Source organism: Moschus berezovskii, chromosome 7 (genome assembly GCF_049115385.1).
Source record: "Moschus berezovskii isolate FMDL1 chromosome 7, NW_MosBer_1.0, whole genome shotgun sequence".
NCBI lineage: Eukaryota > Metazoa > Chordata > Mammalia > Artiodactyla > Moschidae > Moschus > Moschus berezovskii.
The window spans coordinates 76,514,096-76,538,493 of record NC_142466.1 but is presented as its reverse complement, the minus strand read 5'-3'; the positions used below and the strand labels follow the sequence as shown (position 1 = coordinate 76,538,493).

Genomic DNA, 24,398 nt, shown 5'->3' with positions numbered 1-24,398 from the left:
TATTTGAGTTGCACGTGGCACGTGCATGTCTCCATGCCCCTCTCTCAGTCGTCCCACCCTCTCCTTCCCTCACTGTGTCTGCACGTCTGCTCTCTATCGCTTCTTGGCAGACCAGACTCTGCCTGGAACCCTGACTGGTGGCTTTCTCCCTATTTCTGCCCCCTGTCTTCCCGGGCCACCTCTCCATGCTGCAGCCCCACTCCCCCAAAGCCAGGACCCTGGGATGCTGGGGTGAGGGGTGCAGAGGGGAGTGTGGAGCTGAGAAACCCCTGTCTGCTGACATTTCTAGGACCAGAATGTCTGAGCCAGAAAACGGCCTTAGCTCTCCTCTTGCCTGAGTCCTTATCTTCCACTTAAAGAAACTGAGGCCAAGTTAATTTTGAAATCCCTCTCAGATGTATTTACATTTTATTAGAATTTGTTTATGGTTGTGCTTAAGCCACAGGAACAAAGAATTACTGTTGACACTGGTGACACCCACAGGGAGATCATGTTTAGCCTTTCAGGTGGATGGGGAGGGACAAAGGGGAGGGGACTCCTGAGTCCCCTACTCTGCTATTTCTGAGCAAGTCTTTCTTTCCCTCTCCATTGTCACTGTGGCAAGTCCTCAAGCAAATGCCCAGGGGTATGAGCCAGAGGCCCATGTTAATCAAGGGCAGTATAGCTTAGACTTGCTTTTGAAATGTGGGGCTTGGAGAAGACTCTTGGGAGTCCCTTGGACAGCAAGGAGATCAAACCAGTCAATCCTAAAGGAAATCAACTCTGAATATTCACTGGAAGGACTGATGCTGAAGCTGAAGCGCCAATACTTTGGCCACCTGATGCGAAGAGTCACCTCATTGGAAAAGACGGATGCTGGGAAAGATTGAGGGCAGGAGGAGAAGGGGGCAACAGAGGATGAGATGGTTGGATGGCATCACCAACTCAATGGACATGAGTTTGAGCAAACTTTGGGAGATAGTGAAGGACAGGGAAGGCTGGCCTGCTGCAGTCCATGGACTGAACAACAGCAAACCACTTAGACTGAGGCTGTGTTTGTTCATTTTCTGCTGGTTACTTCCCTGGTCCACACAGAAAGAGCCGCTCTGTGATCCTGTTCCCTTCTAGTTTCCTCCAATAACTATACCCACCCTCCGCTAGTGCTTCTCCCATGTTATCCTTGACCCTCATCCTCAGGGGCAGCCCTTCTGCCTAGACAACTCCAGAATGGGGTGCAGCTGCCACTTCTGGTGCCCAGGCTCCTGTTACACCTAGAGACAGAAAAGACTTGATCCATGAGTGAGGATAAGGTTAGGGCAGGGGAGAGGCTGATGGAGGGTGGAGAGGCAGGTAGGATTGGGGTGCAGGGGAGATATGGACAAGAGAGGAAATGAACTGAGAGGGAGAGTGGGTGGGGAAGCAGAGGTTCCAGCGGGGTGGGAGGCGTGGTGGAGGAGTTATTTAGGGTAGCTTCCAGAACAACAGCTGGGATAAGACCACTCTGCCTGCTCACAGGGGATGGAGAAGCATCATGAAGCTGCAGGTTTTGAAAAGCAGAGTGGTTGGTGAAGCCAGGTTCCTGTGCTGCTGGGTGCCCTGGGAGGTTGTTTGTTTCAAATCTGGGGTTACGCCTGAGAACGAGAGAGAAAAGCCCTGGTTCTCTCCAGGAATGTTGGCTGAGGAGGAGTGGGAACCTGGCTGGCTCTGGGATGGGAGATGGTGCTGGAGGAGGGGTCAAGGGGATCAGGGGAGCACGGCCAGGCAGGGTGGGCTCAGTTGCAGAGTAGGGGCATAGAGCACTCAGCAGGCTTTGGTGGGCAAAGGCTGGGAGGCTTGTGATGATCTTGTAGGAAGTCAGATAGGTCACTCAGAGCCAGGCATCCAGCGTGGGTCCTGTAGGGCTGGCGCAGACAGAACCGACAAGCCAAGCCCATCCTGAGCCTAAGACAGCGCTTGGGCCACCTTTCTGGGGGGTGTTTGGACCTTCAGACTTTGTCAGACTCCTGACAGCCAACCTGAGCTCTCCTGGTCCTGCCTTCTCTTTCAGCTGACCCAGCACAGGATCCTTCTTCCCAATAGACAAGACAGACGTGCCTCCTTAAAAAAAGATTAAAAAAAAAAAGCCCTTTGAGTTTGTTGATGGTGAAGGCAGCAAGGCCAGCCATGGTGCAGAGGGCTTGGTGCCTGGGGCATCTTTTCGTGTTCAGCATCTCTGTGTCCTTATCCTTCCTCTATCTATAAAGAGGGATGTTAGACTGAGCACTGAGCCAGGAGCTCTAATCCCAGCTCTGCCCTAACTGGCTGTGGGCTGTGGGATGCTGGGCAAGTCTCTTCCCCTCTCTGGGCTTATTCTTCCATGTGCAAGATGATAGAGCTGGATTAGAAGAACTTCAATGTCCCCCTTAACTCTACAGTCTTTTGTTTTGGGGAAATCTTCAGGACAGCAAGGAAGCAGAAATGACTTTGACAAGAGGGAGTGTAGAAAATATAGCTTCAAAGTCTTAATTTAATGTGTAGTGGGACCTACTACTGGGATTCAAAAACATCTGGAGAACTGGTAAGAATGGGTGAGATCGGGTCCCATCCTGTGAGGGACAGAGGAGCCTCTTAGGAGAGGACTTACCTTATAGAAGGGGATGGCGTTGCAGGATCTCTGTGCATGCTTGTGCAGGTTGAGCCATGAACGAGTCTAGGAGGTACCATTTATAATGAGGGCTCAGGTGAGCCTGACATGCTTGACCGTGGAATAAAGCACAAGCTCTCAGAGAGATGGGCTGCCTTGAGGACTGTAGAGTGTCTCCAGGGCCATCGTGTACAAAGGCACAGGCTGTGCACTGTACAAGCGCAGGCAGCACCATTCACAGAGACCACAGTGGAGCCATCAGTCTTCAAGACTTGTTTCTCAGCACCCCTGATTTCCCTTAAAGCACTGGCTGCATGGTTAGGCATTTCTAAAGTGGAGGCTGAAACAGAGAAGGGAGAGGGAGAGTTTCCTTGTTTTGCTACAGGTTGACGAGCACTGTCAGCAGATCCAGGCTCAGTGGCTTAAGGTTTTCTTTTTTTTTTTTTTTGCCATTTACAACTTTATGGATGGACCTGGAGGGTACTAGGCTGAGTGAAATAAGTCAGACAGAGAAAGATAAATACCTTATGTTATCACTTATATTTGGAATTTAAAAAATGAAACAAATGAGTGAATATAACAAAACAGAAACTGACTTGTAGAGAACAGATGAGTGGCTATCAGCCGGGAGAGGGAAGTGGGGCGGGGCACTGTTGGGGTAGGGGATTAAAAGGTTACAAGCTGCTGTGTGCAAAATAGATCAGTTACAAGGATATATTATACAGCACAAGGAATAGAGCCAATATTTTAAAATCACTTTAAATGGAGTGTGATCTGTAAAGATATTGAATCACTATGTTGCCCACCTGAAACTAATGTAACATTGTAAACCAGCTACATTTCAGTATTTAAAAAGTGTAGAAGCAGAAGACATAGGCGTGGTGGTCTCAGTAGGGGTGGTATCAATGCCGGAAGACAGAGAGCCAGCACCAGAGACAGCTGTAAGCAACACCCGGGAGGCACTTCTCATGGACGGGTCCTTCATCAGCAGATGCCTGCACGGGCTGTAAATTCCTGCTTCCCCTTACTTGGGTTTCCCTGATAGCTCAGTCGGTAAAAAAATCTGCCTGCAATGCAGGAGACCCCAGTTCTATTCCTGGGTTGGGAAGATCCCCTGAAGAAGGCAAAGGCTACCCACTCCAGTATTCTGGCCTGGAGAATTCCATGGACATGTATAGTCCATGGGGTCGCAAAAAGTCGGACACGAATGAGTGTCTTTCACTTTCACTTTCCCCTTACTTGGAAGCTGGATGCAGAGCTGTCCCTCAGTCCAGTTACCTCTTTCCCCTCCCGTGGTCCCAAGTTGGGCTCACTCTCATTTAGATAGTAGGAACCTCTGTCTCCGAGTCTAAACCATCCTTCTGCATGGCTGTCTTTCCTGCTTCTCTCAGCTGTAAGCCTGGTCCACTAAGTTCTTTTCACAAAAGGAATCATGAGAGGAAGACTATAAATTTTATTATTTGTTTTTTAAAATTTTGGGGGTACCCTGGGACATGTGGGACCTTTGTTCCCCGAGCTGGGATCGAACCCACACGCTCTGTATTGGAAGGCAAAGTCTTAATCATTGGACCACCAGGAAAGTCCCCAGGAGGAAGACGACAGCTTTTGTTTAAGGAAGTCACAGTCAGCTGTGGAGGCTGCTGTGTCACATTAGGCCACACTGTCTCAAGCACGTGGGTGTGGGTGTGTTTGGAGGTGTGACCATGGTGCCTCTCTGGGGCACAGGACTTCCTTGAACCCAGGGCATCCCATATTCTCTCTGTTGGTCTCTAAGAAGTGGGTGTTGTTTATAGTTTACAAATGAGGAAACTGAAGTTCAGATTTGAGTCTTGCCCAAGGTCAGCAAGCTCCTGTGTTGTGTTGGACTCAGTCAATCCCTCCGCAGCCTGCCAGAGCTCCCTGCAAGGTAGGGTGGCGCCAGGCAGCTGCCTTCCAATGTTACTCACTGCAGTCTCTGCAGGGAAGTCATCTCTTTGTGACTTGAAGATTTCCAAGAGACAATGTGGCAGAGCGGAAAGAGAGCTAGGTCCTGGACTTGCCCCTGACAACTGTGCTACTTTAGGCAAATTGCTTCCCAGAGAAGCAAATGGCAATCCACTCTAGGGCCATTGCCTGGAAAATCCCATGAACAGAGGAGCCTGGTGGGTTACAATCCATGAGGTTGCAAGAGTGGCACATGACTGAGTGATTAAGCAACAACAAAATAGGGTTAGTAATACCCATTGGAGAAGGAAATGGCAACCCACTCCAGTGTTCTTGCCTGGAGAATCCCAGGGACGGGGAGGCTGGTGGGCTGCCGTCTATGGGGTTGCACAGAGTCGGACACGACTGAAGCGACTTAGCAGTAGCAGCAGACTTAGCAGCAGTACCCATTGACTCCATGGGGTTGTTGGGCAGCTTAAATAAGATCACGAGAAGTGAGTGGGAATTGTGTGTTTCTATTCAATCGTAAGTCATTATCATATTCAAGGGTTCCCTGTGGCAGTGTGTGTGCATGCTCAGCTGCTCAGTCGCCCTGACAGTCAGGACAAAGCCAAAATGAGCCTCAATGGGGGACAAGAGAGGTCATGGTGGCCGATACAGCTTCCTCAGTAATCAGGGAGTTGAACCGGGCTTCAGAGAGGGTGTGGCTCTAGGCTGTGTGATTTGAGGGCCTTTCTCCTATGTGCTCATTTGCAAGAATATCCTTCTATCCTAGCACCCGCAGAGGCCAAGAGGCTCATCCTTCCCTTATAGCAAGCCCCCTACAAGGAGGCTTGCACCCCCTCCAACCTTGATCCTCCTCTTTCTCTACTTTTTTCTTCCCCATAGCAAAGACTGGCATCTGACATTCCAAACATTTTATTCTTTTTGGTTTATTGTTCCCCTCCCCTCAAAAGAGAGTAAATGCTGCAAGGGCAAATATATTCAACTCTGGTTCACTTTGTATCCCCAGAACCAAGAACACTGACTTTTCACAGATGCTTGATGATATCTGAACGAACGGAAAAATACGTCTCCCACCCTCAACGCAAACACACACAGAGACACACTAATACCTCTGTCCAGACCAAATTTCTGGCTCTCATCTATTTCCAGCCAGAATAATCCTTGAAAAGAAAGAAAGAAAGAAAGAAAGTGAAGTCGCTCAGTCATGTCCAACTCTTTGCGACCCCATGGACTGTGGCCTGCTAGGCTCCTCCATCCATGGGATTTGCCAGGCAAGAATACTGGAGTAGGTTGCCATTTCCTTCTCCAGGGGATCTTCCCGACCCAGAGATCTCCTGCACTGCAGGCAGACTCTTTACCATCTGAGCCACCTTGAAGGTTTCACTAAATGGATGACCGCTTTGTAGAAGTCTTTGTATTTTATAAGGGAGGCCTTTAGAAATGATGGGCTTCCCTGGTGATTCAGATGGTAAAGAATCTTGCTCTCAGGGCTGTGCAAGTGCCCTGAGGCTTGCCCTCTGAGCTTGCCTGCCTCCTCCTCCACCCAGTGCTTAAAGAGTCACAGAGCTGTGGGGTCTCACTGAAGGAGACCCTGGGGAGCTAGGCCCCTGGCAGACCACCAGCTGGAAATGTTCCCTGAGCTGGCAGGAGAAGGGAGGCTGTGGAGTTGGCAAGCTCCAGACAAACCAAGATTAGTGAGGAATATGGTGCTTGCTCATCCGGCATGGCTCATTACCCAGCCCTAATCTGGGTTATTTCTCTCTCTCTCTTTTTTTTTTTTTTGCACCAAGATTTGGAGGGAGCAGCGTAGCCCTGTGGAGTAATGGGGATCATTCAGCAATAGAAAGTCAAAGCTTGGGATGGTGTTGTGGGGGGAGGGGAGGATGTATCCCTCCCTCATTCCATCACTCCCCCTAGGGTCTTTTCTAGGTAAAAGATCAGGTAAGAGGCGAGAAAAGAAAATGACACATTCCTACCTCAAGGAATTCGTTGGGGGAGATGGGCATATACTCAAGGCGAAGTGCTGGGAAATGGGAAAGGAGGGGGGTTGCTACAGATACAGAACTGGAGAACCTGGCACCCAACTAGAGGAAGGAGACATCAGGGAAGGCTTCCTGGGGGAGGTGATGCAGCAGCAGTACACTATCCTTGGGAGGAGAAAAGCGTGCTCCAGGCCAAGAGACATAGAGTGAGATTAGCTAAAGAAAGGCTGCCTCACAACCGAAAGGACTCCAACTCAAGGAAGGACCCTGAAGACGGCATCGTGGGCTTGGAAGGCAAGGCAAGGAGGGGACCCAGAGCAAGCATTCTCTGATAGCTGTGTTCCTCATGGGCAGACCCAACAGGATTAAGGGACAGAGAAGGCTCTAGAGAAGGGGAGGGAATGTCACACAGGGACGAGAGGGCTGCCCAGGCCCCACGACTACAGACGGGGAGGTTTTCCTCCCAGAATGCTCCTCCTGCGCGTGCTTACGCAGCAGCTGCAGTAAAAGCAACAGCAGCCGTTGTTGATGAAGCAGTTCTAAGCGCCTCCTATGGGCGAACTCGTGCATCTGCACAAAGGCCCTTGAGGTAGAAGCCATGGTTACTGCAGACCAGGAAACCGAGGTTGAGCTGTTACTCAGGGTCACATTGCTAGCTCGAGGGAAGAGGCATCTGATCCCCCTACAGTGTGCCCAGGGTCTATGCTCTTAGCCTTGGAGGTGCGGCGGCGGGTGTGAACCTGCTGCCTGGCAGCGCATCGGGCAGGCACTGCACATGCTCGCCTGCATATCGGAACCCTCCACCCTCCTGACGAGTCTTCTCTATTCAAGTGCCCAGGCTCCTCCTTGCCTGTGATTGCAGACCCTCCAGCAGAGGTGAGGTGGTAGAGACAATTGTCCCTGGTGGCAGTAGATGGGGATACTATCATCTGTAGCATTTGCTGATTTCCACAGTGTGCGTATTTCCACTCTGGCCGCTTTCAGCTATCACTCTGACATCAATCGGCCGGTAAAACTGAAAATCTCACCATCAGCTCTCAGCACAGGCCATCTCCAGCTCTCCAGTGCAATAGCCCTCCTCTTCCCGACACTGCCTGAAGCCGCGCCACCCCCTCAACACTCCCATCTCCTTTCCCCTGCCACCTCTCAGCGCGTCTGATTAGACTAGATTCACATAAACGGGTATGCTTTGAAAGTTCTCATCTTGGGAGGTTTGAAAACGGTTTTATTTCCTCCACTCAAAAAGAAATAATAATAAAAGATTCATGGAGTGCTTTCCACTATAATCATTTCCAGGAAGGGACCTTGGTGATTTAGTTCAAATCTTGGTTTTATAGATACAGAAAGTCCGCCCAGGAGTGGAGGTTCTGGCGGGAAGGCTCAGAGCGGGTAACTCACAGCCATGGAGAATAGCCAGGTCTCAGGACTCCTGTTCCCCTGCTCTTCTTTGTGACATATCTCAGGTTCCATAGAGATGATGCAAGGCAGATGAGAGAAAAATGCAGGATGGGGTTTGGTTTTGCCATACACCAGCCTGTGGCTTTGCGCCAGTATCTTAAATGCTTTGAGTTTGATCTTTATCATTAAAAAATGTAGACCTTATTAATACTTGCCCTCTGCAGCTTAGAAGGGCGTTGTGGAGACCAAAGGAGATAAATGGGTAGCAGAGTACATCTAAGGGAAGGAAATACAAATGGCTCTTAAATGTATATAATGATGTTCAATCACACTCAAAATAAGAGAAATGTAAATTAAAATTACTCTGGTAAATAATGTTTTCCTATCCGATTGGCAAGGGTCCAGAAATTTGATGACATGCTCTAAATGGTGAAGTTGTAAGGAAAAGCCACTCTCATATTTCTCGTGCGTGCATGCTAAGTCGGTTGCCATTCCCTTACGTCTTACATATCCTGCATTGGCAGGTGGGTTCTTTACCATCAGTGCCCCATGGGAAGCCCTCTCATATTTCTCATGGGAAGGTAGAGTGTGTAATCTCCATGGAGGTCGATCTGGCAGTAGCTATCAACATTATAAATATACCTATCTTCTGATCCCGCAATTCCACTTTTGGGAGTTTTAGCCTACAAATATACTTGTGTAAGTACAACAGGTCTATGTTTACGGTATTTGTTGTAGTGTTGTTTGCAACGGGAAAAGATTTGAAACATCTTAGATGTCTCTTTAAGAGACTATGGTTGGTCCATATGGTGGAGTAGTATACAACTGTAAAAAGGAAGGAGGAAAATGCTTTGTATTGAATATAAGGCATATTGTGAAGCTCTAGAAGGATCTCTGAGAGTCTAAGAACAGTGGTCACCTGTGTGTGTGTATGGAGGGGTGGTGAGGCTGGCCTCTGGTAGGGCAGGGGATGGATAACAGGGAGAGTTGTTGTTTGCCTCTTAAACATATACTTTTAATTTTTTGAACAATGTGAGTGTGTTAACAATGCATGCCTGGAAATTAAATGTGGTTTGGTAAACTTTAAAGCACTGTGTACATGCTAATTATTTGGGCTATTACTTGGGTTTTACTGATATAAAAATGACCTAAGTTGCATAGGTAGGACTGGAGTCTGCAGTGGGGTGGCGGTATAAAAGGAGTTGGAGTGGGGGGTCTTGAGGTAACAAGTGTTCCTTTGTGTTTTAGAGGATAGCAATTGGTGGGCATGGCATGGTGGGTTGGGAAGTTGGTGATGAGGACTGATGTTCTCACCCAGATTGATCAGATTGGCGGTTATTGGTCACAGCTGAGCTGTCTCTTGCACACAACATGCAGCTCACTTGGGTGGTGGTGGCAAGGCTCCATTGTCGGCCAAGGTGTGTGGGAAAGCTCTGGCTGAGAGAGGCATGCTGGGCTGGAGAAGAGCCTCCTTGTTGAGTTCTTCCCATGTGCTGGGCAGGGGTATGAGTGCACTACCTGGTTAGCCTTTCTGTATTAGCCCTTTAAACCTTCTCCCCAGAGACTTCCCTGGTGGTCCAGTGGCCAAGACTCTGTGTTCCCAATGCAAGGCACTTGAGTTCGATCCCTGGTCAGGGAACTAAGATTCCACATGCCACAACTAAGACCCAACACTGACAAATAAATAGTCGGATGAGACTGACTAACACTTTCACTTTTTCAAGCTTCCTTGGTGGCTCAGATGGTAAAGAATCCTGCAATACAGGAGACCCAAGTTCAATTCCTGGTTCGAGAAGATCCCCTGGAGAAGGAGTGTGGAGGGCTATAGTCCATGGAGTTGCAAAGAGCTGGACTTGACTAAGTGGCTAACAACAAATAAATAAATATTAAAAAAAAATCCTCTCCCCAATCTTCTTTCACATCTTGAAGCAGAGGTGGGTAATGTGATTATCTCCATTTTACAGATGGTAAGACTGAGGCCCCACAAGGTCAAGCACTGTATCCAAGGTGCAGTGGTGGTGGGGCTGGACTCTGACTCCAGTCTGGTGGTGGTGGACTGGTGCCCTCGACTACTATGGGAAATGGTCTCTTGGGAGAAGACCCTGGGCTTCCTTGCCTTCTCCCTAGTACTGCCCCTAAACTCAGCCCTCTTTGTCGCTCCTCCCTCTGTCCCTGGATTAGAATACCACCACTGGATCTGCTAAGGCACCCCTGATTTTCTGTTATGCTGTGCTCAGCTGCTCAGTCATGTCGACTCTTTTGTGACCCTGTGGACTCTAGCCCACCAGGCTCCTCTGTCCATGGAATTTCTCAGGGAAGAATGCTGGAGTGGGTTTCCATTTCCTTCCTAGGGATTGGGATTGAACCTGCTGTGTCTCTTGTATCTCCTGCGTTGACAGGTGGATTCTTTACCGCTTAGCCACCAGGTGGGGGTAAACATCACCAGCAGGAGGGCTCCTTTGTTTCTGCTGGATCTCATTTCAGGAGCACAGCATGGGCATGTCCCAGGGCTGCTCTGTCCCGTGTTCTGTTGCTTCTCTCTCCTCTCGGAGGGGCATTGAGCATCCCCCACCCCTTTATAATATCGCTGACATCCCAGAAAGAAATCTGAGCAGACAGAGGCCTCTTGTCAATTAGAGTGGGGCAAGGGCCTTGCTATCTGTGGCGGGATCTGGCAGAGAGACGGGGCTGCCCTGCAAAGTGCGACCATCATGTCTCCAATTAAAGTTGTGAAGATTCATCTTCTAACCCAGCCCCTTTCAGAAACTGACATTTATTAGGTTGTCAAAGCTGATTTTTCTCCCTGGCCCTTTCCTGCCCCCAGCTGTGTGTGTGTCTTTGTACAAACACGCATGCAACTGAATACCTATTTTTAAAAATTAAAGGTGTAGTATTCAGGGACTTCCCTGGTGGTCCAGTGCTTAGGACTCTGTGCTCCCAATGCAGGGGGCACAGATTCAATCCCTGGTCAGGGAACTAAGATCCCACGTGCTGCAGCAAAGTACCTCTGTGCCTAGGACTCAAAGATCCTGCAGGCCACAATGATGCTCCCACGTGCCGCAACTAAGACCCGGCACAGCCAAATAAGCAAATACATGTTTAGAACAAAAGCTTCAGATGAGCCTTGCATTCATTTAGGAAAAAAAAATGTGGCATTCAAACCTACTGGACATTTGGCTTCTTGATTTCTAATAGAGTGGAAGACAGAGGGCCTGTGGGGAGGGGCGTGCCCCATAGAGGAGGAGGAGGGGCCTGAGATGATGGTAGGCCCATCATTTGGGGGTGATGCCAGCCTCCTGTAGAGACAAAGGACTTTAGATGTGCTCCATCCTACAGCCCTGAAAATTTTTCTCCTCCATGCGCCCCCCAAACCTGGAATTCCTCCACTGGGGAATTACTCCTGTGAATATAAAGTGAAATAGGGGTCCTTACAAAGGAAATGCATTAAATCACTAATATCCCAGAAGCGCAGAATTCAGAGCCTGAAGATGGTTTTATCTTCTCCTGTAGAGGGGGCTTCTCTGGTGGCTCAGATGGTAAAGAATCTGCCTTCAGTGTGGGAGACCCAGGTTCTATCCCTGGGTCGGGAAGATCACCTGCAGAAAGGAATGGCAACCCACTCTAGTATTCTTGCTTGGAGAATTCCATGGACAGAGGAGCCTGGTGGGCTACAGTCCATGGGGTCGCAAAGAGTCAACACGACTGACCGACTAACACTTTCTTTCAACACTTTTCTCTTGTAGAGAGGGAGCTGAAGTCTGGGAAGGCTGAGGGATTTACCCCAGATCACTCGTCACCCACATCCTTTGACTCCAGCTCAGTGTATACATGTGTGCTCGGTCATGTTTTTGCAACCCGATAGACTGTAGCCCACCAGGCTTCTCTGTCTATGGGATTTTCCCAGCAAGAATACTAGAGTGGCTTGCCATTTTCTCCTCCAGGGGATCTTCCTGACCCAAGGATCGAAGCCACACCTCGTAAATTGGTAGACGGATTCTTTACCACTGAGCCACCAGGGAAGCCTCCAAGCTCAGTGGGATGAGGTTTATCAGATCAGTTTTCTCTGGTCACTAGAGGGGGGCTGGCTGTATGTAGGCCCTGTCACCCAAATGAGGGAAGACCGAGGAGGCAGGTGGGATGGAGTGTGATGGAGAAAATGTATAGAAAAGCAAGAACAACCTGATGACCATTTTGCTATGTTACATTCTTTCTAATTGTATGTGTTGTCATTTTCATTTTATTCACTTTGAACTTATGATTCATGACACCACACGCAGCTCTATAGTGGCGAGCTGGGCCTGGCTTTCTTTGAGACTGTCTTCATCCTCCATCACTACCTTTGCTATTTTTGCCATAATTTTAGTCCACTTTTATTAATATGCCATACTATTTTTCTTTAAATGAACTCCTTTTCAACTTTATTTATTTAAAAATGAAGCTTTGTTTTACTATTGTGCAAGGAAAACCAGTTATCACTTGCCAGAAATAGATGGTAATCATCAAAATAAATATAATGAGATCAAAACAAGGTTATTAAAATTTAGTTAGCTGCCTTTCCTGCCAAAAGCCCTTAGCCTGAGGCCTGTTTTTTCTTTGTAAAGAGGAAAATTAGCAAGTGTTGGAGAGACATTACAACCCTGCTAGCCCCAGATGAGACCTTGAGGTAATCAGGATCTGTGTTACTTTCCTAGGATTGCCACAAAGTGGGTGGCTTAAAGCAACAGAAATTTGTCATCTGACAGTTCCGAAAACCAGAAGTCCAAAATCAAGATGTCAGCAGGGCTGTGTTCTCTTCTGAAATCGTAGGGGAGAATCTTTCCTTGCCTCTTAGAGCTACTGGTGGCTGGCTGGCCACCCCTACTGTTCTTTGGTCTGTGACCGCGTCACTCTGCCTTTGTTGTCATGTGGCCTCCTCCCAGGATCTCTGTCTCCCACGGGCATCTTATAAGGACAACAGTCGTGCTGGATCGGGTCCATCCCACCTCAGGATGAGCTCATCTTTTTATTTATTTATTTGGCTGCGTCAGTGTTAGTTGTGGCACATGGGATCTTTCATCGTGGTACACGGACTTTCTCCTTGTGGCTCGTGGACATAGTTGCTCTCTTGCAAGTGGAATCGATGTGCGTCCCCTACATTGCAAGACAGAGACTTAATCACTGGACCACCAGGGAAGTCCCGGTATGATCTTAACTAATTACATCAGCAATAACCCCACTTCCAAATCAGGCCACACTCTGAGGTCCTGAGGGTTAGGAAATCGATGTGTCTTTTTGGGAGACACAATTCTTCCCATTACAGGGTCTTTGAAAGAGAATCGAAAAAGGAGAACCACATGACTGACCATCATGTGGTCAATGTGCCTGTCCAAGGGTCAGCAGTGGAACTTGGCCCACAAGTAGGGAAATAATGCATTAAGTGTGGGTGGGAAGGCTGTGAGGTGCCCCCTGCTTCTCCTTCTAGGTGGATTAACAAGGGATCTGCTTAGCTTTCAGGAGCAGGTGGTATTCTTGAGGTCTAAATGGGCCTTGGATAAATCAGCTCTGGGGCCTCTAGGTGCCCCAGGGTCGGGGTGGGTGTGTTTTATAGAGGATACTCAACCATTCCCCTACCCCCAGCCCCAGGGATCCAAAATTAGCATCACAGAAAGCTCCTTGCAAGCAGTCAAAGTTTACTGAGATCCTATTGAGTGAAAAGCCCTGTGGTTCCAGAAGTTGTCTGGGAGTGTCTGGTCTCCTGGACCAGCCACTGGGTAGAACTGGGCAGAAGGACAAATGGGAAAGGCAAAATGGGTGGGTGAGTTGGGCGGGGCTGGGAGGGGCTTCTAGGATGGAGAGGAAGCTGCAGGCCCAGAGAGAGTTTCCCAAAGGCATGGGTAGGAGAACTGTATTGGGTACCACACTATGAGCGAAGTGGAGAAAGCGCTGAAGCTCTACTGTGTGGAGGAGGGGGAGACAGCTGTTCTGCCAGGTGGTGACGGTGCTAAGGAGAAAAATCTAGCATGCTAAGAAGACAGGGAAGAAGGTTCGTGGCGACAGAGCAACAGGCATAGAGGTGGAACAGCAGAGGCCAGTGGGGCTGGAGCAGAGCGACCAGGAAGAAAGAAGCAGGGAAGGACAGTAAGAGGTTGGCAGGGGTGGGGGGTTGCACCAGGTCTTGAGGGGGCTGGTGATTCCATGCTGGTGAAGATGTTTTATTTTATCCTGAGTGTCAAGGCAGGATTCTGAGTGGAGAAGTCAGTCATATGACAAATTTCAAAGAGATTCCCCCACTGCTGTGTTGTGAATTGACTCAGGCAAGCAGAGCAGTAAGCTTGAGCAATAAGTAACCCCGATGGGGTGATGCTGGTGTCGACCAGGGTGAGGGTAGGAAGGTGATGGTGAGTGGTGAGAAATGACTGGATTTTGGATACTCTTTAAAAGTAGATCCAGTGAGGTATCCTGATTGGATGAGTGATGAGAGAGACGCGTCCAGGTGGGCTCCAAGGTGTTGAGGCCTGAGCTGCTGGGAGGATGGGATTGTGGTTTCTGGAGATGGGCAAGGTTGTAGCCCGTGTGGGTCTGGAGGGAAGATCAGGGGTAGGTGAAGATGAAGACGGGACTTTCAAGTGAAGATGCTGGGTGGGCAGATGCAAACATGAGCCGCAAACTTAGGGAGGAGTCTGGGCTGGAGATAGAAATTTATGTTAGTTAGCAGCATTTAGATGGCATTTTAAAGGCATGAGACAACGAGATCACTTAGAATGTGGGTGTTTATAAAAAAAGACAAGGAGAAGGATTGACCTCTGGGGCGATGGAGTCAGAAAGGCCATGAGGATAGGTAAGCAAAGACAACAGAGAGAGGGCGGCTGGGGAGCTGAGAGAAGCGCCCGGAGAGAGACTGGCTGTCCTGGAGGCCTTGGGAAGCCGGTGTTTTGAGAAGCGGGTGGCCCATCGGTTACTGCAGTGTTGCTGATGCGCGGGACACAGTCTTAGGAGCAGAGGCAGAACAGCAGAGCCAGTGGCGGGAGCCCCTGGAACCTGCTCCCCATCACTTCCCTTTTCTCAGAGAAATAAGAGTCACAGCTGAGGGGGGAGGTGGGAGCGGGTGTTGTTGGAAGTTTGAAGAAAGGAGAGAAAGTGGACTCAGGAAAGGACATAGTATTTGTGCCAAGGATCACTTTGACGGTGGCAACTCCAGGATTTCTTTTTTTTTTTTAATTTATTTTTTAATTTGAGTAAAATTGCTTTATAATGTTTCTGCCATACAACAATGCAAATTACCCATAATTATATATGTGCACATATATATATATATATGTACACATATATATATCTCCCCTCCTTCTTGAGCCTCCCTCCCCTCTCCCTATCCCACCCCTCAAGATCATCACAGAACACCAGGCTTGACTGGCTGTGTTATATAGCAACTTCTCAGCAGCCATCTATTTTACACATGGTATTGTGTGTATGTTGAGGCCATAGTCTGCATTTATCCCACTCTCTCCTTCCCCCACTGTGTCCACAAGTCCGTTCTCTACATCTGTGTCTCCATTCCTTCCCTAAAAATAGTTTCCTCAATACCATTTTTCTAGATTCCATATATATATACATGGTAATATACGGTATTTGTTTTTCTCTTTCTAACTTACTTCAGTCTGTATAACAGGCTCCAGGTTCATCCACCTCACTAGACCTGATTCAGATTTGTTCTTTTACATGGCTGAGTATTATTCAATTGTGTATATGTACCACATCTCCTTTATCCATTCATCTGTAGATGGACATCTAGTTGTTTCCATGTCCTGGCTAGTGTAAATAGTGGTGTAATGAACATTGGGGTAGATGTGTCTTTTAGAACTGCGGTTTTCTTAGGGCATATGCCCAATACTGGGGTTTCTGGATCATATGGCAGATTTATTCCTAGTTTTTTTTCTTTTTAAGGAATTTCCATACTGTTCTCCATAATGGCTGTATTGGTTTACCATCCCGCCAACAATGTAGGAGGGTTCCCTTTTCTCCACATCCTCTCCAGCATTTATTGTTTGTAGATTTTATCATGATGGCCATTCTGACTGGTGTGAGGTGATTGTAGTTTTGATTTGCATTTCTCTAAAAATTAGTGATGTTGAGCAGCTTTTCCCATGTTTATAGGACATCTGTCGGTCTTATCTGGAGAAATGTCTGTTTCAAAGAAGGTAGGGGAAGAAGCATTGGTCAGAAGGGGAGCTTGGCAGTGAACCTGCAAAGCACCCACGTAAAGCTGAGAAACCTCAGTCATCCAGGTCAGAGGGAAGGGGAGCTGAAGAGGGAGAAAGATAAGGCCTACTTCTCAGAACCCCCAGGTAGGCCTTATATAAGTAGGGGAAGGGGAGGGAGAGACTTTCAGGCCAGCCAAACCATACACCTGAGAGCCAGCCATCCTCTCTGTCACTAGCTGTTTGCAGCCACCAGAAATGCAGCTTGTGGGGTGAGAAGGAAGGGGTCGGACTAGATACGAGGGCACCAGGCGAGCACCAGGTGACGTGGTGGCCATGCCCCCTCATCTGTCAGGTCAAGAAACTCCCGAGACCCCTTCTGCTTGCTCCCTCCCCTCTCAGAGTGCCAGGTCAGACATTTAGGCAGGTGTTTCTTAGAGCATAGTTTGCATCTTTATTTTTAATTTTAATTGTATTTTATTGACGTATAGTTGATTTACTATGTTGTGGACCTACAGCTCTAAAGTAATGCCTTGGCTAACCTAAATGTCTATCAACAGAGGAATGGATATAGAAGATGTGGTGCATGCATACAATGGAATATTACTCAGCCATTAAAAGGAATAAAATAATGCCATTTGCAGCAACATGGATGGACCTAGAGAGTATCATACTGAGTGAAGTAAGTCAGAGAAGGAGAAATATCATTTGCTATCACTTATCTGTGGACTCTAAAAAGAAATGAACTTATTCACAAAACAGAAACAGATTCACAGATTTACAGAATGAACTTTTGGTTGCCAGATAGGGATAGGTAGGGAGTTTGGGATTTGGGGGGAGGGAATAGTTACAGAGTTCTGGATCGATATGTACACACTGCTGTGTTCAAAATGGATAACAAACAAGGTCCTACCGTATAGCACATGGAACTCTGCTCACTGTTACATGGCAGCCTGGATGGGAAGGGAGTTTGGGGGAGAATGCATACATGTATATGAATACCTGAGACCCTTTGCTGTCCACCTGAATCTATCACAATGTTGTTCATCAGCTACATCCCAATAGAAAATAAAAGTACCTTGACTAATTAAACACACACACACACTAGTTCAGACATGAGGTCATCTTGGGCTGTGACCTTCTTGCAAAAATGTTGCCACGACACAGCATATTCCTGGAACTCCTTTTTGAGAAACCCAGCTGAGCCTGTGACACACTGTTCTCTGTGGGGGTCACTCTTTGCATTTCAAGGGTAGACTGGATTTCTGGAAACAGCCTGAAGTCATTTTTTGAACTTCCCTGGTGGTTCAGACAGTAAAGCGTCTGCCTGCAATGCGGGAGACCTGGGTTCAATCCCTGGGTCAGGAAGATCCCCTGGAGAAGGAAATGGCAACCCACTCCAGTACTCTTGACCTTGAAAATCCCATGAATGGAGGAGCCTGGTAGGCTACAGTCCATGGGGTCACAAAGAGTCGGACACAACTGAGCGACTTCACTTTCTTTAAAGTCATTTAGACCAAGTGTGGTGACTAAACTTGGGGATTAGAGTCTTTGTGGCCACTGATGAGGTTTGAAACAGAATAAAACTAGCTTTGTCTTGTTTAAAAGGGGACAATACTCCTTTTCCAGGATTTAATAAGTTACAGTGTGTAAAGTGCTGCTGTGGTTTTTGATCTATAACAGGCATTGCGTAATTGGTAATTATTAACAGTCCCAAAACAGAGATCCTGAAATGAATTGTTGAAATAAGCAATTCATTCCTAGTGTTATGGCTTTGAAGGGACAGACTTTATCAAGAATGATAAAATTTGCTGTTGGAAAAGCAGATTCATAACTCTGTAATCTCATCTGTTAATTTCTTTATTAACCTTGCAAGTTGGAGGATAGAGGGCTGCATATCATAGAGAAGAGCAACTGGAGGTGATCATGGGGAGAGGGATATTGCTGACCCCTGGGTCGGGAAGATCCCCTGGAGAAGGAAATGGCAATCCACTCCAGTAGTCTTGCCTGGAGAATCCCATGGACGGAGCAGCCTGGTGGGCTACAGTCCACGGGGTCGCAAAGAGTCGGACATGACTGAGCGACTTCACTTCACTTCATTTCACTGGGTCATCTCTTGTTCAGTCACTGAGTCATGTTGGACTCTTTGCGACCATGGACTGCAGCAAGCCAGGCTTCCCTGTCCATCACCATCTCCTGGAGTTTGCTCTTAGGCCCGCCCTTCTCTCACACAGTGGGGTCATCAGGTACCAAAGGGGTCAAGTGTGTTCTCCCCTCCCCCACTGGAGCCCTCAATGCTTCTGTACTGGCTTGCTGATGCCAGGAGAGAAGAGAAAAACTCCAGGATGAGAAATTCTTGTCTTTGCCTTAAACTTTCAGTCCTTTAGGACAAGAACAAGTAATCGGAAGAAGTTAGCATGGGAGTGACTTACAGCTTTGCATGAGGGAAGATACAAACTCTTTTCCTGAGACCAGGTGTTGATGGTGGGAGAGGCAGCAGAAGGGCCACAGGTATTTTTGCAAAATGGGTGGGGAGGGAGGAGGCATCACCCAGTGGTCAGAAGTGTGACTGCCTAACACCCCGTTTGGGGCAGAGCCAGACTTGCTCTGTGCTTCCCGCTCCGAGGGGTGCACGAACAAGCCTCCCAGCCCTCACACAAAGCTGTAAGTCACTCCCATGCTAACTTCTTCTGATTACTTGTTCTTGTCCTAAAGGACTGAAAGTTTAAGGCAAAGACAAGAATTTCTCATCCTGGAGTTTTTCTCTTCTCTCCTGGCATCAGCAAGCCAGTACAGAAGCATTGAGGGCTCCAGTGGGGGAGGGGAGAACACACTTGACCCCTTTGGTACCTGATGACCCCACTGTGTGAGAGAAGGGCGGGCCTAAGAGCAAACTCCAGGAGATGGTGATGGACAGGGAAGCCTGGCTTGCTGCAGTCCATGGTCGCAAAGAGTCCAACATGACTCAGTGACTGAACAAGAGATGACCCAGTGAAATGAAGTGAAGTGAAGTCGCTCAGTCATGTCCGACTCTTTGCGACCCCGTGGACTGTAGCCCACCAGGCTGCTCCGTCCATGGGATTCTCCAGGCAAGACTACTGGAGTGGATTGCATGCATGGTGAGGGCTCCCAGTGCTGCCTTGCTGCCGCTGGGGACAACAGGAAGTCTGAGCCCTTGTGTGGACTCTGCTCTAGCCAGACTGGCCACTGTGGTTGTTCCCTCTCTGGACTTCAGTTTCCCATGAAAGTAAATGGTGGCTTAGGACCATATCATCATTTCCTAGCTTTTTTGCTATTTCTTTATTTTTGTTTTGGCCATGCAGTATGGCTTGTGGGATCTTTGTTCCCTGACCAGGGACTGAACCTGCGCCTCCTGCACTGGGAGAGCTGAGTCCTAACCCCTGGACCTCCAGGGAATTCCCTCCTAGCCTTTTTGTTTTATAACCTTGATCTGTGGTTAAAAATAAATATGCTTTAAATTGAGACCCACCATATGTATTCATATTGTGTGTGTATATGAGGATAGAGATTTATTTATCTATTATCTATTTATCTGTCATCTCTCTTTCTCGCTCTCTGTCCATCTATTTCTATATAGTTCCTATTCTGTTTCTCAGGAACCTTGACTTATATAAACGTACACACACACAGACACACACAGACACACACACACACACATATGCATTTGTGTATATATGTGTTCACCTTTCTCTGTCATCTGTCTGTGCTTCTACCTTCCTATCATTTATCTATCTAACTGGACAAAAATGGCAAGACTTGCAGTCTGAAAAACATGAGAGGAGGTGGTCGGCAATGCTCTTTCCAGTTTTGCTATTTTAGGCTTGTTTCTAAGCCAGTCATTGGGTGATTGGCTGAATCTGTAGCCATGGGTTACACAGACATGTCCCTGTAGCACAGAGTACACCTCAGGGTAAGGATCTTTCGACTGTGCTGTGACTGTTCTCATCACCTGGATTGGCATCAGCACCTTGAAACCCAGTTCACTTCTCCCTCTTTGGCTTTTCCCTGTAGGTACTTCTTGGTTTCTGCTGTATCCTATAATTAAAAAAAATTTTATTTATTTATTTGGCAGCGTCGAGTCTTAGTTGCGACATAGGGGATCTTGGCTGTGGCAGCCGGACTTCTCTCTAGCTGTGGCGCGCAGGCTCCAGCGCGTGTGGGCTCAGTGGTTATGCTGTGCAGCCCTAGTTGCCCTGTGGCACGTAGGGTCTTAGTTCCCGTCCCCTTGCTTTAGAAGGTGTATTCTTGACTGTTGGACCACCAGGGATTTCCTTGTATTCTGTAATTTTTGATTCTGAGATAATTCATTTCTCCAAGCTTTATTGAGGTGTAATTTACAAGTAAAATTGTAATATATTTCAAGTGTACAGTGTGATGATCTGATGTATGTATACATTGTGAAATGAGTCCCACAGTCAAGCGAGTTAACACATCCAGCATCTCACAGTTACCTTTTTTTTGTTTGTTTTTGTGAAAATGCTTAAGATCAACTCCTTTAGCAAGTTTCAAGCACATAATACAGTATTATTAATTATAATCACCAGGCTGTACATTAGCTCCTCAGAACTTATTCATCTTGTTACTTAAAACTTTGATCCTTTCACCCTTCCCCAACTCCTGACTCCCCTGCCTCTGGCAACCACCATTTCTACTTGCTTCTATGAGTTCGATCTTTTTTTTTTTTTTTTTAAGATTTTTTGATGTGGACCATTTTTAAAGTCTTTATTGAATTTGTTAAAACATTGCTTCCATTTTGTGTTTTGATTTTTTGGCCCCAAAGCATATGTGATCTTAGTTCCCAGTGAAAGTGAAAGTCGCTCAGTGTGTCCGACTCTTTGACACCCCATGGACTTAGCCCATGGTATTCTCCAGGCCAGAATACTGGAATGGGTAGCCTTTGCCTTCTCCAAGGGATCTTCCCAACCCAGGGATTGAACCCAGGTCTCTCACATTGCAGGCGGATTCTTTACCAGCTGAGCCACAAGGGAAGTGCAAGAATACTGGAGTGGGTAGCCTATCCCTTCTCCAGAGGATCTTCCTGACCCAGGAATCAAACCAGCGTCTCTTGCATCGCAGGCAGTTTCTTTACCAACTGACTGAGCTATGAGGTTCCCAGACCAGGGATCAAACTTGTACCTCTCGCATTGGAAGGTGAAGTTTTAACCACTTCTTTTGTATCTCACATGTAAGTGATACCATACAGTACTTGTCTTTCTCTGTCTATTTTGCTTGGGATAAAGCCCTCCATGTTCATCTATATTATTGCAAAATGGCAGGGTCACCTTATTTCTTCATGCTGAGTGACATTCCACTTTGCATATCTACCGGTGTATGTACACACACTGCATCTTTATCCATTCATCTGGCAGTGGAGACTAAGGTTGTATCTGTATCTTGGCTACTGTAAATAATACTGCAATAAACTTAAGAGTGCAGATAATTTCTTTAGTGCTTATTTAAGAAATTCTTTGATGTCTAAACTTGAATGGTGTTCCTCTAGAGATAGTCTGTGTGATTGCTTTTTTCCAGCAAAACCACTTTAAAATAATTTTTTTGTTGTGATGCTCCATAGCTGCTATAAGTTTCACCCTAAAACCACATCAGGGCCATTTTTGGATCAGGAGTTACAACAGGAAACAGTGACAGACTTTATTTTCTTGGGCTCCAAAATCACTGTGGACAGTGACTACTGTCATGAAATTAAAAGATACTTGCTCCTTGGAAGAAAATCTATGACAAACCCAGACAGCATATTAAAAAGCAGACACATCACTTTGCCAACAAAAGTCCATCTAGGCAAAGCTATGGTTTTTCCAGTAGTCATATATGAATGTGAGAACTGGACCATAAAGAAGGCGGATGCTTTCGAATTGTGACCTGGAGAAGACTCTTGAGAGTTCCTTGGACTGCAAGGAGATCAAACCAGTCAATCCTAAAGGAAATCAACTCTGTATATTCATTGGAAGGATTGATGCTGAAACTCCAATTCTTTGGCCACCTGATACAAAGAGCCAACTCGTTGGAAAAGACCCTGATGCTGGGAAAGGTTGAGGGCAGGAGGAGAAGGGGATGACAGAGGCTGCGATGGTTGGATGGCATCACTGACTCGATGGACATGAGTTCGAGCAGGCTCTGGGAGACGGTGAAGGACAGGGAGGCCTGGCGTGCTGCCGTCCATGGAGTCACAAAGAGTCAGACACGACTGAGCGACTGAACAACTAGGGGAGACTGCTCAGAGCAGAGACAGCAGATACCCCGACCATTGTCAGGTGTGGGGTCGGTTTATTTAGAGTGAAAGGTGTGCTTCCCTCATAGCTCAGTTGGTAAAGAATCCGCCTGCAATGCAGGAGACCCCGGTTCGATTCCTGGGTCAGGAAGATCTGCTGGAGAGGAGATAGGCTACCCACTCCAGTATTCTTGGGCTTCCCTTGTGGCTCAGCTGGTAAAGAATCCACTCGCAATGCGGGAGACCTGGGTTCAATCCCTGGATTGGGAAGATCCCCTGGAGAAGGGAAAAGCTAACCACTCCAGTATTCTGGCCTGGAGAATTCCATGGACTGCATATTCCATGGGATCATAAAGAGTTGGACACAACTGAGCAACTTTCACTTCACTTCAAAGGTATGCTTGCTTTGTGGTGGCATCTCTCATCTGCCTCTCACCCTTCTTGAGCCCACATTTTGTCTCTTGAGCTACTCCCTTTCATGTTGACCCATTAAAACCCAAATGCTAGGTCAACAGGGATTATCTGAATCCCCCACCCCCAACCCATCCTGGATTTTAATCAGCACTTACCTCTTGAGATAGGGCTTTCTGATGATTTTTGACCTTTGGGGATTTTTCTTTTCCCTTAGTTCAGCTATGGATTTATGAAATTAATTGATTTTTCATTATCATATTTTTGGTGCTCTTTACTGGGAGACTTTTTTGGACATCTAGTCTGTCTATTACCTGAAATAAAAGGTCCTAATACTACTTCTCAACAGAGAAATCCTACACCTTTCTTACAAATGGAAAGGAGGATGCAGTTCTGGGGTTGTGAAGCCTTAAATATCCCAGACGGGGCTTCCCAGGCGGCTCAGTGGTAAAGAATCCATCTGCCAATGCAGGAGACCCAAGAGATGCAGTTTTGATCCCTGGCTTGGGAAGATCCCCTGGAGAAGGAGATGGCAACGCACTTCAGTGTTCTTGCTTGGAAAATCCCAAGGATGGAGGAGCCTGGCAGGCTACAGTCCATAGAGTTGCAGAGAGTCGGATGCGACTGAGCAACTAAACAACAACACAAATACATCAGATGGCTGGGATAGGGTGGAGCAGTGGATTAAACTGAGCAACTTGGAGGAGCACCTTGATTAAGAGCATCACTCACTCACTCACTTGAAGTCGACTCTTTGCGACCCCATGGACCGTAGCCTACCAGGCTCTTCAGTCCATGGAATTTTCCAGACCAGAGTACTGGAGTGGGTTGCCATTTCCTTCCCCAGGGGATCTTCCCAAACCAGGGATCGAACCCGGGTCTCCTGCACTGCAGGCAGACGCTTTACCGTCTGAGCCACCAAGGAAGCCCATAGCTTCTTGAATTCCTTCTTACTAACTGTGACAATCAACTTGGACACTTATGCACTGTCTGTCAGCTTAACCTCTAAAGTCCTGTCTGTGTACTGGAAGTAATATTTGGTACCGCCTGATAGGGCTTTTGGGAGATAAGTGCTCTTGAGCATCTATTATGGTGCCTGGCACGTACCAAGTATTCAACAAATGTGGGCCACTATTGTTTCATTTCCTTTCTTGCTTGGCTGCCTGGTGGCCATGGTATTTCCCATCATCTGAAGAGGCTATAGTGTCTGCACTTGGAGCCTGGGGACCCAGGTCAGTGTCTAGCTGTGCGAACTGGGGCATGTCACTCCGTCTTACTCTTCTTTCACATGTAAACATTTTTCTCGTCTGTGAGATGAGGGGGTGGACTAAGTGATTTCTAAGGATCTTCTCACCCTCACAGTCTGTGATTTGAGTAAGAATAGTGTGAAAAGCAAAATGTACCCCTCAAAACACAACATTTTTCCAGGCAGCCCTCAGCGTGTTAACAGACTGTACTTCCCAGAGCTGATGTGTAAAAGTTGGATCTTGGGAACTGGCACGTATTTTCCCATAGGAGTAGTTTTTAAGTGATGGTTGGCTTCCTGGACTAGTGCATAAAACCCAGCTTAATCCACAGTGAAGCAGAAACACTGTGCGTTTGCATTGGAAATGGTAAAAAACAATACTGCCACAATACTAGTAATTAAACAAAAC

General features: G+C 47.4%; 1 protein-coding gene across 3 annotated transcripts in view; it reads left to right on the top strand.

Annotated features, from left to right (window-relative positions):
* Positions 1-24,398, top strand: part of GFRA2 (GDNF family receptor alpha 2) — a 227,732-nt gene that overhangs the window by 5,110 nt on the left and 198,224 nt on the right. Inside the window, exon 1 of one of the 3 annotated variants that reach the window (XM_088838009.1) lies at positions 16,008-16,767. The exons of the other annotated variants lie outside the window; for them this stretch is intronic. The gene's annotated coding sequence lies outside the window, so the exon portion shown is untranslated. Of the gene's footprint in view, positions 1-16,007; positions 16,768-24,398 lie in introns of those variants that run through there. 3 annotated transcript variants of the gene reach the window in all.